This window comes from Numenius arquata, chromosome 4 (assembly GCF_964106895.1).
Source record: "Numenius arquata chromosome 4, bNumArq3.hap1.1, whole genome shotgun sequence".
Taxonomy (NCBI): Eukaryota; Metazoa; Chordata; class Aves; order Charadriiformes; family Scolopacidae; genus Numenius; species Numenius arquata.
In genome coordinates, this window is record NC_133579.1 from 7,703,103 (window position 1) to 7,717,130 (window position 14,028).

At 38.0% G+C, this 14,028-nt stretch overlaps 1 protein-coding gene across 1 annotated transcript in view; it reads right to left on the reverse strand.

Annotated features, from left to right (window-relative positions):
• Positions 1-14,028, reverse strand: part of NKAIN3 (sodium/potassium transporting ATPase interacting 3) — a 347,179-nt gene that overhangs the window by 145,069 nt on the left and 188,082 nt on the right. The gene's annotated exons all lie outside the window — the stretch shown is intronic.

Below are 14,028 nucleotides of genomic sequence, written 5' to 3' on the forward strand. Positions count from 1 at the left end.
AATTAACATAGTTATCAATGGGAAATCATAGCTGAATAAGAGTGTTTCAACCAAAACTCCCTTGGGATTGAGGTAAGGTCTGATGTTATTCAACATTTTCATCAGTGATCTAGAGGTAAATGTAAAATCACTGCTTGTAGTGGATATATTTGCAGATGACACAAAGAGAGGGAGGAGGGTAAATAATGAAAAGGCAGGCATCTGCACAATGCCATCTGGACTACTTGGTAAGCTGGGATCAGCGAAACAGAATCCATTAAATTACAGGCACAAGCCAAGTGATATAACCTGGAAGCAGGATGTAATGCAACAGAATTGGAAGCTAAATCCTAGAGAAGAAAATATTTGGGTAAAATCTTGGAATGTTTAAGCAAGCTGGATAGTTACAAATCTAAAAAGCAAATCTTAGACACGTAGGAATGAAGAAATCCTAGGATACCGATGACATTGCTAACATCTAGGAACATTTTAAGACTCTCTAGCAGCCTCTTAAAACCATTTGGTTATTTTATGTATTAAAACTAGGTAAACTTGTTTCCAAAGTGCATTTTAAGATGTAGACTTTTTCACAAATATTAGCATATTTTATCAGAGTGAAGTAAGATGATTTCAAAGAAAATGATACCACAAGATCATTTAAATTTTTATAGGAAATTGCAGTTTTCAAACCAGAATATAAAGTATATTTTTAGCTAATCATCAAGTAGTCAATTGATTCATTAGAGTAAAATATATACAAACTAAACCTAAAATAGATAAAAATATCAAGAAATACAGATTAAAAAGTGATTATTAAGAAATGTATATCACTGGCTTTTCCAAACTAACCATTTACAATGACTGTGCTAATGTTTGCGGGGTACACACAATGTCTACATGCCTACAACATTTAACAATAAAAATAGCTAGCTTGTGTGAAAAACAAGACATAAGGATGGACCGTACCCTGAAGCAAATCATAGTTGCAACTCAGGGTAGACGTGAAGCATATGAAAATAGTCCCAAAACAGCGTGAACAACTCTGAAGTTAAACAACGTGCAAGTATATTTGAAATGAATATCCAGTGGAAATCAGTTTCTTCACAGCTGGACATGTGCATAGATTTTTTCCTCACTGAATTCAGTCTTTTAGCCAACAGCCCACCTTTGAAATGGAACAAGTAAGAAGCGCTTGTGAATGCCTAAGCGATGGGCAAAGAGAAAGGAACATTAATTTAGTAAAGATGGGGTGGCTCAAAAGGAACATCACCTGCGCTGGCAATATTGGCCACAAGAAAGTTGGCCAGTAGCTTGGTCACTTCTGATCAAACTGAGGAAGACTACTGAACTGAACAAAAATAAAACTGAAAAGTAAAGATATCATCCATAATTCACAGAAAATGAAGGTAAAATAAATCAACTGTGTTATATCTGCTGCAAAGAAGTAATCTGGGTTTTAGCAATAACATCTATGCCCCTCACAGCAGAACTAGACAGAGGATTCAGCAGGCAGCTCAGGGAGTTCAAACTGTCTTAGCATCAAAAAAACCATATGTCCAAACCTTCAAACATATTTGAGATAAATGAGGAAAATGCTCAGTCAAAGCTCGCAAATCAAACCTGAATCTCTCTACCAAAGGAGGAGGGGAAGGAAAAAAACCCACAACCCACCACCAAAGAAAGATGCAGACTGACGCCGCTTCTAAGCATGCAGAAATAAGATCCATAGCATTAACACAGAGCAGCAGTTCTCAGCAGACGGGTATAATATATTCTTCCCCTGCAATGGAAAAGCTCTTCCAAAACAACATCTTAGATAACTTACACATGCTCTCTAAAGATATAAGCGGAGAGGGAATCTAAGTATACAGAACACAATGCTGCTATAACACAGACACAATCATATTATTCATAAACAGCATTTGCCCTTGGAAGACAGTCTGAAGCAAACACAGTCACATCACTGTGACTTCTCTTCCAACACTTCTGCCTTCCCCATTTGACTGAATAGGTCAAAAAGACCCAGAATTATTCCTGGTGTAGTAAAGCCACTCTGACAATAAACATCCTAGCAAAGCAGAGGGCAGGAGGGCAGCCAAATCCCCAGTAGGATTCTCTCACTCTTTCCACAGTAATCCAAACTGAAGAAGTCTGCTCAAAGGAGTGCTGATACTCATGAATAATAAACACAGTCACATCATCAACATGAGCAAGGAATTTCCCTGAAGGACAGCTGAAAAAGGAAAAGAAAGAGTATAATAATCTAGACAAGGAACAATACCTGCAATTCCCTTGTGCACTGAAGAAGAGTTCTCAAAACCCATTCACCTTATGGAGGTTAGATAAATTATTATACGGAAGCCAAATTCAGGATATAAACTTGCTCCAAGATTTGAACTGCAAAGATTAAGAGATTACTTCCTGTGACCTACAGAATCAAATGCCGCCTTCTAAGACAGAGGAACACAACAGGAATGTTAAACATTCTACAAAAAAAAAGACTGTCAAAACAGACAAGGTGTTAATATATTTACGGCTTACCCAAGGTATGTTATTGAACTAACTGGAGATTTTTTGTTTGCTGAAGCTTCCAAAGAAGTGAGCAGTGGGAGTAAGGCAGGGACACTGCCTTATAGTCCTCTTATTGTGCGCCAAGAAAGAACCAGTCAATGGAAGCTGAACAGAAAAAAATTCTTCCAGATGCCCTTCTGAAAGATACTAACTCAGAAGGTTCAAGACTATGCCTGTCTAATGCCAACATACTAGAAAATACTAAAGAACCAGAAAGTCTCTTTGTGGATACACAGGGTCTATATAGATATTAAAATATCCCTGGTTGTCAAATGCAGATCTATGAAAAGTAAAACAAACTTGTATTCTCCTTTGCCTTCCCTCTAAATTAAGTAGAGTTTGTGAATCGTAAAGGATGCAAGTACAGTCACCTGGATGACATCTAGAGACGATGATCAGTCTCCAGCTTCTATTTCTTTTTCAGGTCAAAGTTAGGCCTTTGTTAACACATCTATCTACCTAATATCTACAGAGGGATCTGGACAGGCTGAATCAATGGGCCAAGGCCATTTGTATGAGGCTCAACAAGGCCAAGTGCTGGGTCCTGCATTTGGGTCACAACAACCCCATGCAGCGCTACAGGCTTGGGGAAGAGTGGCTCAATGGAAAAGGACCTGTGGGTGTCGGCTGACATCAAGCTGAATAAGAGCTGACAGTGTGCCCAGGTGTCAAAGGCAGCCAACAACATCCTGATCTTTATCAGGAACAGTGTGGCCAGCAGGACTAAGGAAGTGATCATCCCCCTGTACTCGACACTGGTGAGGCTGCACGCCAAGTACTGTGTCCAGTTTTGGGCCCCTCACTACAAGAATGGCTAGAGAGCAGCCCTGAGGAGAAGGACTTGGGGGTGTTGGTGGATGAGAAGCTCAACATGAGCCGGCAATGTGCACTGGCAGCCCAGAAAGCCAACCGCATCCTGGGCTGCATCAAGAGAAGTGTGGCCAGCAGGTCACGGGAGGTGATTCTACCCCTCTACTCTGCGCTCATAAGACCCCACCTGGAGTACTGTGTCCAGCTTTGGAGTCCTCAACACAGGAAGGACATGGACCTGTTGGAACGGGTCCAGTGGAGGGCCACGAAGATGATCAGAGGGATGGGGCACCTCCCCTATGAAGACAGGCTGAGAGAGCTGAGGTTGTTCAGCCTGGAGAAGAGAAGGCTCCAGGGAGACCTTATAGCAGCCTTCCAGTATCTGAAGGGAGCCTACAGGAGAGCCGGAGAGGGACTCTCTGTCAGGAAGTGTAGTGACAGGACAAGGGGTAATGGTTTTAAATTGGAAGAGGGGAGATTTAGATTAGATATTAGGAAGAAATTCTTTCCTGTGAGGGTGGTGAAGCACTGGAACAGGTTGTCCAGGGAAGCTGTGGCTGCCCCATCCCTGGAAGCATTTAAGGCCAGGCTGGATGGGGCTTTGAGCAACCTGGTCTAGTGGGAGGTGTCCCTGCCCATGGCAGGGGGGTTGGAACTCGATGATCTTTAAGGTCCCTTCCAACTCTAACCATTCTATGATTTTATGATTCTAAGAAAGACACTGAAGTGCTGGAGCATGTCCAGAGAAGGGCAGCAAAGCTGGTGAAAGGTCTAGCAGAGGAGGGAACTGGGGTGGTTTAGCTTGGGGAAAAGGAAGCTGGAGGGGAGACCTTACCATTCTCTACAACTGCCTGAAAGGAGGTTGTAGCTAGGTGGAGGTTTCACTGAATTTCACTGAATTTTTAGAGTTGGAAGGGACCGTAGAGATCATCTAGTCCAACTCCCCTGCCAAAGCAGGATTGCCCAGAGCATGTTACTCAGGACTGCATCCAGTCCTTGAAAATCTCCAAAGAAGGGGACTCCACAACCTCCCTGGGCAGCCTGTTCCAGGGCTCTGTCACCCTCACCGTGAAGAGTGGTCTCTTCTCCCAAGTAAAAAGTGATAGGACAAGAGTAAACATCCTCAAGTTGCACCAGGGGAGGTTTAGATTGGATATAAGGAAAAATTTCTTCACCGAAAGGGTTGTCAAACATTGGAACAGCTTGAAGGTATTTAAATCCCTGAAGGTATTTAAAAGACACATAGATGAGGCACTTAGGGACATGGTTTACTGGTGGACTTGGCAGAGTTAAATTTACAGATGGATTTGATGATCTTAAACTCTTTCCCAACTTAAATGATTCTATAATAACCTGAAGTCACACTATTATCAAGTCACATAAGAAGCATTTGGCATCCTTAAGAATCCCACACAATTCAGTATCATCATTCCTGGGAAGAACTTTTTCAGGTTGTACTACCACCAACAATAAATCCTCTGTACTCTCATCAATGTCTAGACTGTCTTACGTGTAAATTATTACAAAAAACTTATTTAAAATTCCATGTTCTTCCAAGCAAAATTCCATTTTCTTCCATTGCCTTCAAATGGAAGGAAAAAAACAAAACACCTCAACAACTTAAGAATCAGTGCAAAATTCCCTTCAAAAGAGTAAAATTGTCTTAAAGCGACATCAGCTGAATGCAAATATTTATTAGAAGACCCATGAAATGAGAGGCTTCCCCATAAATCGGAAGAACCTCTTACTTGGCCAGCGTAGGAACTAAAAATACACTGCAACAAAAAAACAGTATATAGAAATTATTAGCAAAATTCATCAATTCGACCTTAGCAGGCAATAAATAGAGCCCGCACTAGTGTTAAAATAAGTATACTGCCTTACATAAGGGTCAAAACCATTACACAGCAGTCACTCTTGTCAGTAATTAGAAGTCGCTGGACAGAGAGCAGAATTGGTTGATCCAATGGGTAAACAAGACTATTATTAAAGAAATAATCAAATATCTTTCATTGCAGTTTTGCCAGCAGGACATCGCATTTATGAAGAAGAAAATAAAAGTCTCAGCAACCGTCTTTCCTTTTTCTACAAAAGGGCATAACAATCACCACAAATTGTCAATAAGTAGATAAAAATATTACCCTGAGCAATGAAACCTAGGTTTACCCTTATCTGCAGACAGGTTTGCCATACTTGCTTACAGGCAAACCAGGATTCAGAGAAATCTCCCTTCCTCACTCCACGAACAAACTAATCAATTCAACTTTTTCCAGACACGAGGTTAGAATAGATGACTAGATGGCCCTTCCTGCCCTTATACACTCTGATCCCTTATTCTATATGTTTTTGTTCTACATCTAAATACCCAATCCTTTCTCAAATTTTGCTATGTGCTTCAGGCACATATTTATTATAGGTACTCAGGGATTTACCCTCTCTGCATCACCAGCCATTCCAGCACGCACTCCTGCATGACAGGACCCGTTCAGGCTGGGACTACAGCCTTATTTCTTTTTCACATCCGAAGGGGTCTTTGCAGAAATTTTGCAGGCTACTTGAACTACTTACCTCTTCCCTGTGAGGCTGAATTTTAGCTTTTTTTTTTAATCTGCAAGATCCTAGAAATTAAGTTAATGAACTCAAATATATATATGAATATGATGCCTGTGTTATTAAGTTTCTTTGTGTAGCAGTTAGCTAACCATACATATCACACCCATCATTCCCAAAGCCAATCAGCTATGGATATTAAATGGATTATTTAATAAAAAAAAAAAAGATAGATGATATCTCAGTTACTTAAACCAGTGAAGATGATGGTGGCCTACACTCCAAATACCAACCTTAGAATTTAGCATCAAGGGGTTATTAAAGAACACACATTCTGTTTGAAAAAACCTTGTAATGGTGCTGATTGTATATAATATTATGAAGCACTGTAAATGTCACCTGAAAGGATATGAAATTCAATTTTTGCACCATCTGGAATGTACTCCTGATTAAGTTGTTCAGCAATGTGATCGTATCACCTAAACAAACTAATTAACATCAGAATGACACATTCTGCAGTTTCTGTGGCATTTATCTGTGTCCCATTTGTTCCACACAATTTTTTTTTCCAGGATGACCTTATGCTCAAATTGTGCCACTAAGCTCGCTGCATTTTAATTCTCCTTCCAAAAGTAAGCATATATTTCATTAAAACTTACGTGATGCTACAGCTTTACACAGTAGAATGAAGCAGACAATAACAAATAACATCAGTTACGTGAAATCTGGAACATGAAAAAGTAAACACAAAAAAGTCTCTCTTCAGCTAAAATAGAAGCCTTTGAGGCTAGTTCATGGTTGAAAGTTTTGAATTGGAGGAATGTGCGCTGATTTCAGTATTGGAGTACTAACAGTAATACTTTTCAGGTCTTTAATTTGCCTTATTTTTTTTGCCTTTATTTTTTTTTTAAGAGAGCACGTATTAAGTCATTTTCTTAAGCATTCTGCAAGTAGCACTCCTTTAGTTTTGCTTTCAAACGGCAAGCACGAATGTGTAGTCATTACATTTTTCAGCAAAAAAAAAAGGGAAGTTGTAAATAAAAAGATGATGCATCTTTTCCATAGCTTCACCATTATGAATTCACAGTTCGTGGCTAATTGTTTCCCAACTTTTCATGGAAACGATCATTGTATTCTAAACAGAAACTATCTCCGTTCCTGCTCCTGCATGCACTGAAGTCAGCCTAACACCACATCAAAAAATACTGTTTGCAAATACCATGTAAAGGCACACCACCACCACCACCACCCTGAATCTATGATGTACAGTACCTAATACGAGCCAAGGCCAGAGCTATTATTTTTACATGCTGAAACGTTGTTTCTGTTCAATATTACACTGCATAACTTCACAGTAAATTGGTTTCCAGGTTTATTGCTGAAGTAATTAAAAATTCAAAAGGTTGCTGTTTGAACAGAGCATTATGGAAAAGCATTAAATCCTATTGAACCTGAAGATTATTTCTTTTTAGAGTGAGAAAGCAGCAGGATGGGAGGAGCAACTTGCACAAGGAAGGTCATATTAAAAGCCCATATTTTAACAAACACATTTCAGTGGAACCTCTGTAGTAGGAAAGGGCACAAGAATAACAAAAAGGAGGCAACTGGTTCTAAGAACTTGGTGTGTTGCTTTTTTTTTTTTTTTATTTAAAAAGCAAAACCACAAACAAGAAACAAAACTGTTACTTCTGAGAGCTGGTTCAAAGAAAAGTGAAAGCCAAAGAAATTAAATGGATTACATGACACAAGTTATATTAGGTCCATTTTTCTTGGCCTTTATATTAGTTTAATTCTATTTACTTAAATGGTGTTTAATTAGCATTCCTCATTTTTCCATGTCAGAGAAGATTCTGGAACATTACTTTTAAAGGAACAATTCTTTAAGCCCTTTCGGAGTAACAAAGTTGGGGAAGGAGGAGGCAGCAAGAGGGTCCAAACCTCAAAGAAAAAAACCCAATTTTTTCAGTAGGTTTAATTTCTGCAAGTTGAATTTTACTCGGGTGTACATCAGGAAGAGATTATATTTAACTACTGCTATAAAACTAGTCATTTGTGATGTCTAGAAATTGCTGAATGCCTACAGCTACTGCCACTGCTTTAGCATGATCCCTTATTTTGCATATCACAGCTAGTGGCAGCTGATGGCACCAGCTGAAGCAAATGGACATATGGCAATGGGGAGAACAAGAAGGTAGTGGGCACATTGTCTCCCAAGGCCCAAGAGAGATGCTGACCAAAAGCAACTTATGTGCATCAGAGCTGTGTGGGAAGAAATTCTCAGCTGAGATAGACATGAACGTATGCACCATGTCCAGCAGTGAAGAAATATACTATAATCACTCTCACATTGTTCTCAGTGAAGGATGTGTTGCTGTGAAAGGCAATGATTTGCGTTCAATTAAAAATCCATCAGCAGAACAGAAAGCTCATGAGTCTTATCTGTAACAGATGCCTAACCTCTATCAGGAGTGAAGAGCAACAATAGCATTGCCTCTGACTTGGTGTCACACAGCTGAACACCGAAACCTCACCTACACACACTCAAGAACTGTTGTCAGCCTCCTTGGAGCCTCCACTGGGGTCCCCCATTTTCTGTGCCTCACAAACTGGCTGGGAGGAGAAGGTAGAGACACCCCAAGTTTCCCAGCTGGAACGTTGCTCCTGCCAAAGTTAATAAGACTCTGAGTTGGCTGAAGAGGATGTGAGGGTGGTGAGACACTGGCACGGGTTGCCCAGAGAAGCTGTGGATGCCCCATCCCTGGAAGTGTTCAAGGCCAGGCTGGATGGGGCTTTGAGCAACCTGGTCTGGTGGGAGGTGTCCCTGCCCATGGCAGGGGCGTTGGAACTGGATGATCTTTAAGGTCCCTTCCAACCGTTCTATGATTCTAAGATGAGGTTTTGAGTCTTCAACTTGTACTCACATTTTTATTTTTATTTTTTTTAAGCACTCCTACCCTAAACCATCCATGGACGCCAACTTGGGTTTTCATCTTGACAGAGGTTTATTTCTATAGATTAAAAATGGAGGGGCAGGAGAATTACCTAGATCACCTCACATCAATATTCCTTTAATTCATTTTTCAAAATATCTAGCAATAAGGCTTTAACAGCTTTAGATCCTATTGAGTGCCCTTATTAAATAGCTTTTCCTGACCTCCAACCGAATCTTCTTTGCCACATGCTCAGCAAACTATTTCTACTATTTCTTCCCTTTCTTCCCAGTGAATATGAAAAAATCTGATTGCTTTCCTTCACATAAAAATCACTTGCATGTGAGTAGATGTACTATTCCCTACCTTCATTCTTCTGTTTAGAGAAAGGAAAACCTCTACCTCCCACCTGCTGATTTTCCATATAGGTTTTATTTCTTAAGTTTATCATTTTTTACTGCTCTCCTATGGATGCTGCAAACTTTGCCCACAAGCTTTTTGGAGTGGGCTATGACATAGACCTAATTATGATGTTAGTTACACCAAAATAATTGTCTTTTTTTCTCCCTTATATCAGCACAAGTTAGAGTGAGGATCACTTTTTTTTCCTATTGTTAGCCAAAATTTAAGCACTGCTTATGCTCTCACTTCACATTAAAAAAATAGACACAATCCCCAGGATATACATTTACATCTCTATTAATTACAAAACTCCATTGGTTTTGAGCTTACTCCATTTGAGATCATAGATCATTAGATATAATTGTACAACAATTAAGGATTGAGTGACATACACCAGATGGAATAAATTGGATTCCAGAAGCAGCCAGGATAAAATCCACATGATTAGCCCCCATTCTGATGTACAATATTTTGTTTAGAAAAAGAGTATTAGGTTTCCATTTCCATTCCCACAGTGTTTTACTAAGTAATTTATTAGCCCATTTTGTTGTTGGCCGGAATAAACCATTAATTTTAAAAGAGTTATAATCCTTACCTCCAACTACGGATCCATATGAAAATTTAGTCTATTGTTCTGTTTCCAGCTTCGTAAAGTTGGCTGGGAGCCCTAGAGACTTTGAACTTCCATTGATAAAAGTAAATATTATCAGAAAAAAAAAAAAACAAACTATGGGAAAGATTGTTTTATTAATTACCATATGCAAAATTTCCTATGGCTTCAGGGAAAAGGTTAATGAAGCTTGTGTCACAGGCACATTAGACTTCACATTCACCCACATTCAATACCTAAACTAAGGACCAGATAATAAACATAAGCTGTTTTAGAGGTAGTTTCCTAATGAATATTTGAGTGTTTGTCATGTAAATTCTTGGCCAAAAGCAATAAGAGTCAGTTGACAGAGAGCTCAACTTTAAGACCTAAACTTAAAATAATCCAGGATGAAGCAAAGTTCATTCTCAAGAAACATCTGCAGAAAAACCAGACGGAACAAACAGAAACATCATAGAAAAAGAAAAGAGCCCATTAACATTGTCCAACTGCTTAGGTAATGTATATCAAACAACAGGAAAGGAGTGTGCAGTACGGGAGGGAGGCTATACATTTACTGGGTACAGACAGTAACACGTGTAAACAAATGTCACTGTAACCCACAGTAAAAAAAGGAGTAGAAAAATGGTTTATCAAAGAGGATCAGTTGGCAGAATGCATGATAAATACAAATAAACTCAGCTATTTCCATACTGCATCTCAAGTACTGGAGGGACACAAATGATAGAAATATTAACAGTGCACACTAAATAAATGAGGTCTTCTTTGTAAAGTAAGAAGTACATAAAAGAATGTATTGCTGGGGATGGAGGGTTGGCTTGTACATTTTAGAAGTTCTCTTGTCCACATTTAAGAACATACAAAAATTCAAAATAACAGCTGCTGGTATTACATCAGGTAAGCATATTATAACAGATGTGCTTTGGAGAATTTCTTTTTTTTCCTCTTATTCCTTGAGATTTATGTCTATGTCTATATGTTTAAAATTGTCTATACTCTTGAATTTGGCAATTAGAACACATTTTCATGTCAAGACATAGAATAAGATCTAAACAGCTAATGAACCCATATATGCATGTAGCAATCTGTCATCCTGCAGCAGAGGATTAAAAGGTCATGTTATAATAGCAGCTTTGTTTCTCTCATAGAGTGGTTAACACTAAAAATTATGCTTTCAATTTCATAAAAGTAGTAAAAGAAAAATACAAGCAAATTTAACTTTCATACTGCCAATTTTTTCACTGCTAAAATCAGAAATGAAAAGAAGAATTAAAAAAACAAAGTTAATACAAAGAATCATGTTTATTTTATTCCTGATCAAAAACAATTTCTTTTGTCCTGAAAAAGCATTAAAATTTTATTCGCACATCTGTAACATAAGTGAAAAAGGACCTTCACTTATACATTGTTTATAAGATAGCTAGAAAGGAAAACTTTACTCATTAGCTTTCTACTTACAACACCCAGCTGTGAGACAGTCAGGTTTATTTCCCTTTCACACCTGGGACAACTTAAATCCATATCATCCTTTTCCCAGGAGAAAGGAATACACCCTAATTACCCTACTGTAGTTATTGGAGAGGTGCTTTCAGAGAAAGCTCTTCTGTGAAGCTTTCCATCTTTATACAAAATAATATTATAATAGTTGAAGCAGGGACCGAAACCCAAGTGAATTCCTCAACAACAAGCCTACAGCCATACATACAGTCTTCCAGTTCTCCTCAACCTACCCCTCCCCACCAGCTTCCTCCCCTCAGATTCACCAGTTTGGCACTCCAGATTAAAACACAAACTTTGGTGTGAATTGGGGTACATGTGAAATTGCCCCTTTTTTTATTTATTTGTTTGTTTTGGCAAATTACTTTAAAACATGAAATGTATTTTCAATTAAAAATGTACTTTCCATGTCACTTGTGAAGAAATTCTGAAATAATTGAAAAGATCAAGTCACAAACATTATGTTTGATGCTGGGAGGGTAGGTGGTAAGTTTTCATCACTCCTTATCAAGAAAAGTTTAAAGATCTTGGTGCACTAGATCCATAAACTTTAAATAACAAGATGTTCCTTTAAAAAAAAAAAAAATGAAGTCAGTTTACCAGGAAATCTGAACATTATGTATTATAATTGAAGGAAAAATATTTCCTTCAAATTCTCATAGCAAAGAACAGCCCTAAATTACCTACATCCTTCTTATTCAATGTTCCATTAAAAGTAGTGGAACTTCTTGGTAGAATTCAAACAGAGAATATTCAAAGGAGATCTTGCTTTCTGCCAGAAGAATAAGATCTGAGCAAAATTTCAGCAGTGAGGGTTTTTTATTAGGACATTTGAAAAGTCTGTCCATGTTGTATGTGTATTCCATGTGAAGACATTGCATTAAAATTACCATTTAACATCGTAGTAAGTTATATTTTCTGATACTATTCATGATAGAAGACATAATAAATTCACAGGACTAATTCACAGCTAACTGATTCTGGTCAGAGTAAAATAAGCATGATAGTGCTTAAAAACAAACAAACCAACAGAAATTAGTCAGGTGCCAGACAGCATCATAGCTTTCCCTGATAGTATTTCAACAGAAGTTAAAAACTGTAATCAATCTGCATTCATTCCAGAAACAAAACTTGTTTTTAAAATGGAAAAATAGAACAAGAGCAAGAAAAAAGGTGAATATTCCCTGCCAAGATTTCAACGCTGAGAAAATAACCCATCCCTGAAAAGCTGCTGATGGTGTTTGATTTCCCAACCACACTAAAGTGCCTTGATAACTGCACCTTTCCATCATGCCTGACAGCACAGGAACATATTCATGGAAAACAGTGATGAAATTTTTAAGCTAGAATGTTGGGTAAAATGTGGGTCTCCATTAAATCAGTGTCAAATACCCATCAATTTGTAAATACCCAGGATTTTATGCATATGGTGCAAAAAGACCTCAGTCTCTTGATGACCGCATCATCTCTAGCATAATTTTCAGAAACAGCATCAAACGTAATAATAAAATAATTTTGTATCTAACACTTTGTTGAGAAACTACTTTTCAAGTGCCGTAATTATAAACCACAAGATAAAAATTCCACCCAATTTAAGAGATCAAGCAATGTAAATACTAATAAAAGGGTTTTTTCTCAACTGTTGAGTAATATTCCTGCTACTATTTCTCTGCATTGTGATTTGCCATAAAAGTTAAGTAAAACGACCTAAAAGTGGAACATGGCGATGAAACTGGAAGACAAGACTTCAATTCATACCTGCTGGCTTATAATCCCCTCACACTAAGTATATGATCAGATTCCTTTGCAATCAATGGAAAGAAAACTCAAATTTTCAGAAAGTCGGGGGTCAGACTAAAAGTTTCACTTCACTTCCTAGGCACTTAGATAAAAACACTAATTATCTATAAAAATATAACAGTCACTATAAAACCAGTCATCACCCACTGATTGAAAAAATACAAACTCTATTTATCATGAAAATGAACAATAACTTTGGGCAGTCATCACTTCCATGTGTTGCTCTTCTGTTCATCTAATAGATTTTTTTAAGTCAGAACATACCAATAAGATCATTTATTTTTATTGTCTATGAAGTGCACTAATTTCCTCATTAAGCCTATGACTTCTGGTGAACTACATCATATTTGGAGAAAAAATAAACTGCTGTAGCTTTTCATTATGGAATTTTATGACCAAAGGAATCTATCCCTGAAAGCTTTAATTTTAATGGAATTTTTACTGCGTAAGTTCAATTTTATTTCTTATTAAATCAGTTTCACCGTTTTTTTGTTTGTTGTCACCCAAAAGCTAGGAGTTTTAACGCTGAACCCCAAAAAGTATGTAGCTCACAAATGTTCCCATCTGGACTGAGTGGAGCTCACAATTCTCTAAAAGCACTGCATGAATTAACAGGGATGTGGTTCATCTGACTAAATCTACAGCCAATAATGGGAACATATACCCTATTAATAATACCGGGAACAGCATGTGCTATGGGTATAACTGTGCCTGGAATCATTTAAATATGAATGTGGTAAACAGAGATGAATACCATCTATGTCCAACAGGAGGGTAAAAACCAGCAGATGTTGTATGGAATTCACTGTAGATCCAGTGCTAAGTATAACCTATAGCTAACATAAGTGCTACCTTGTATGGAAGCAACATGTATCTCGA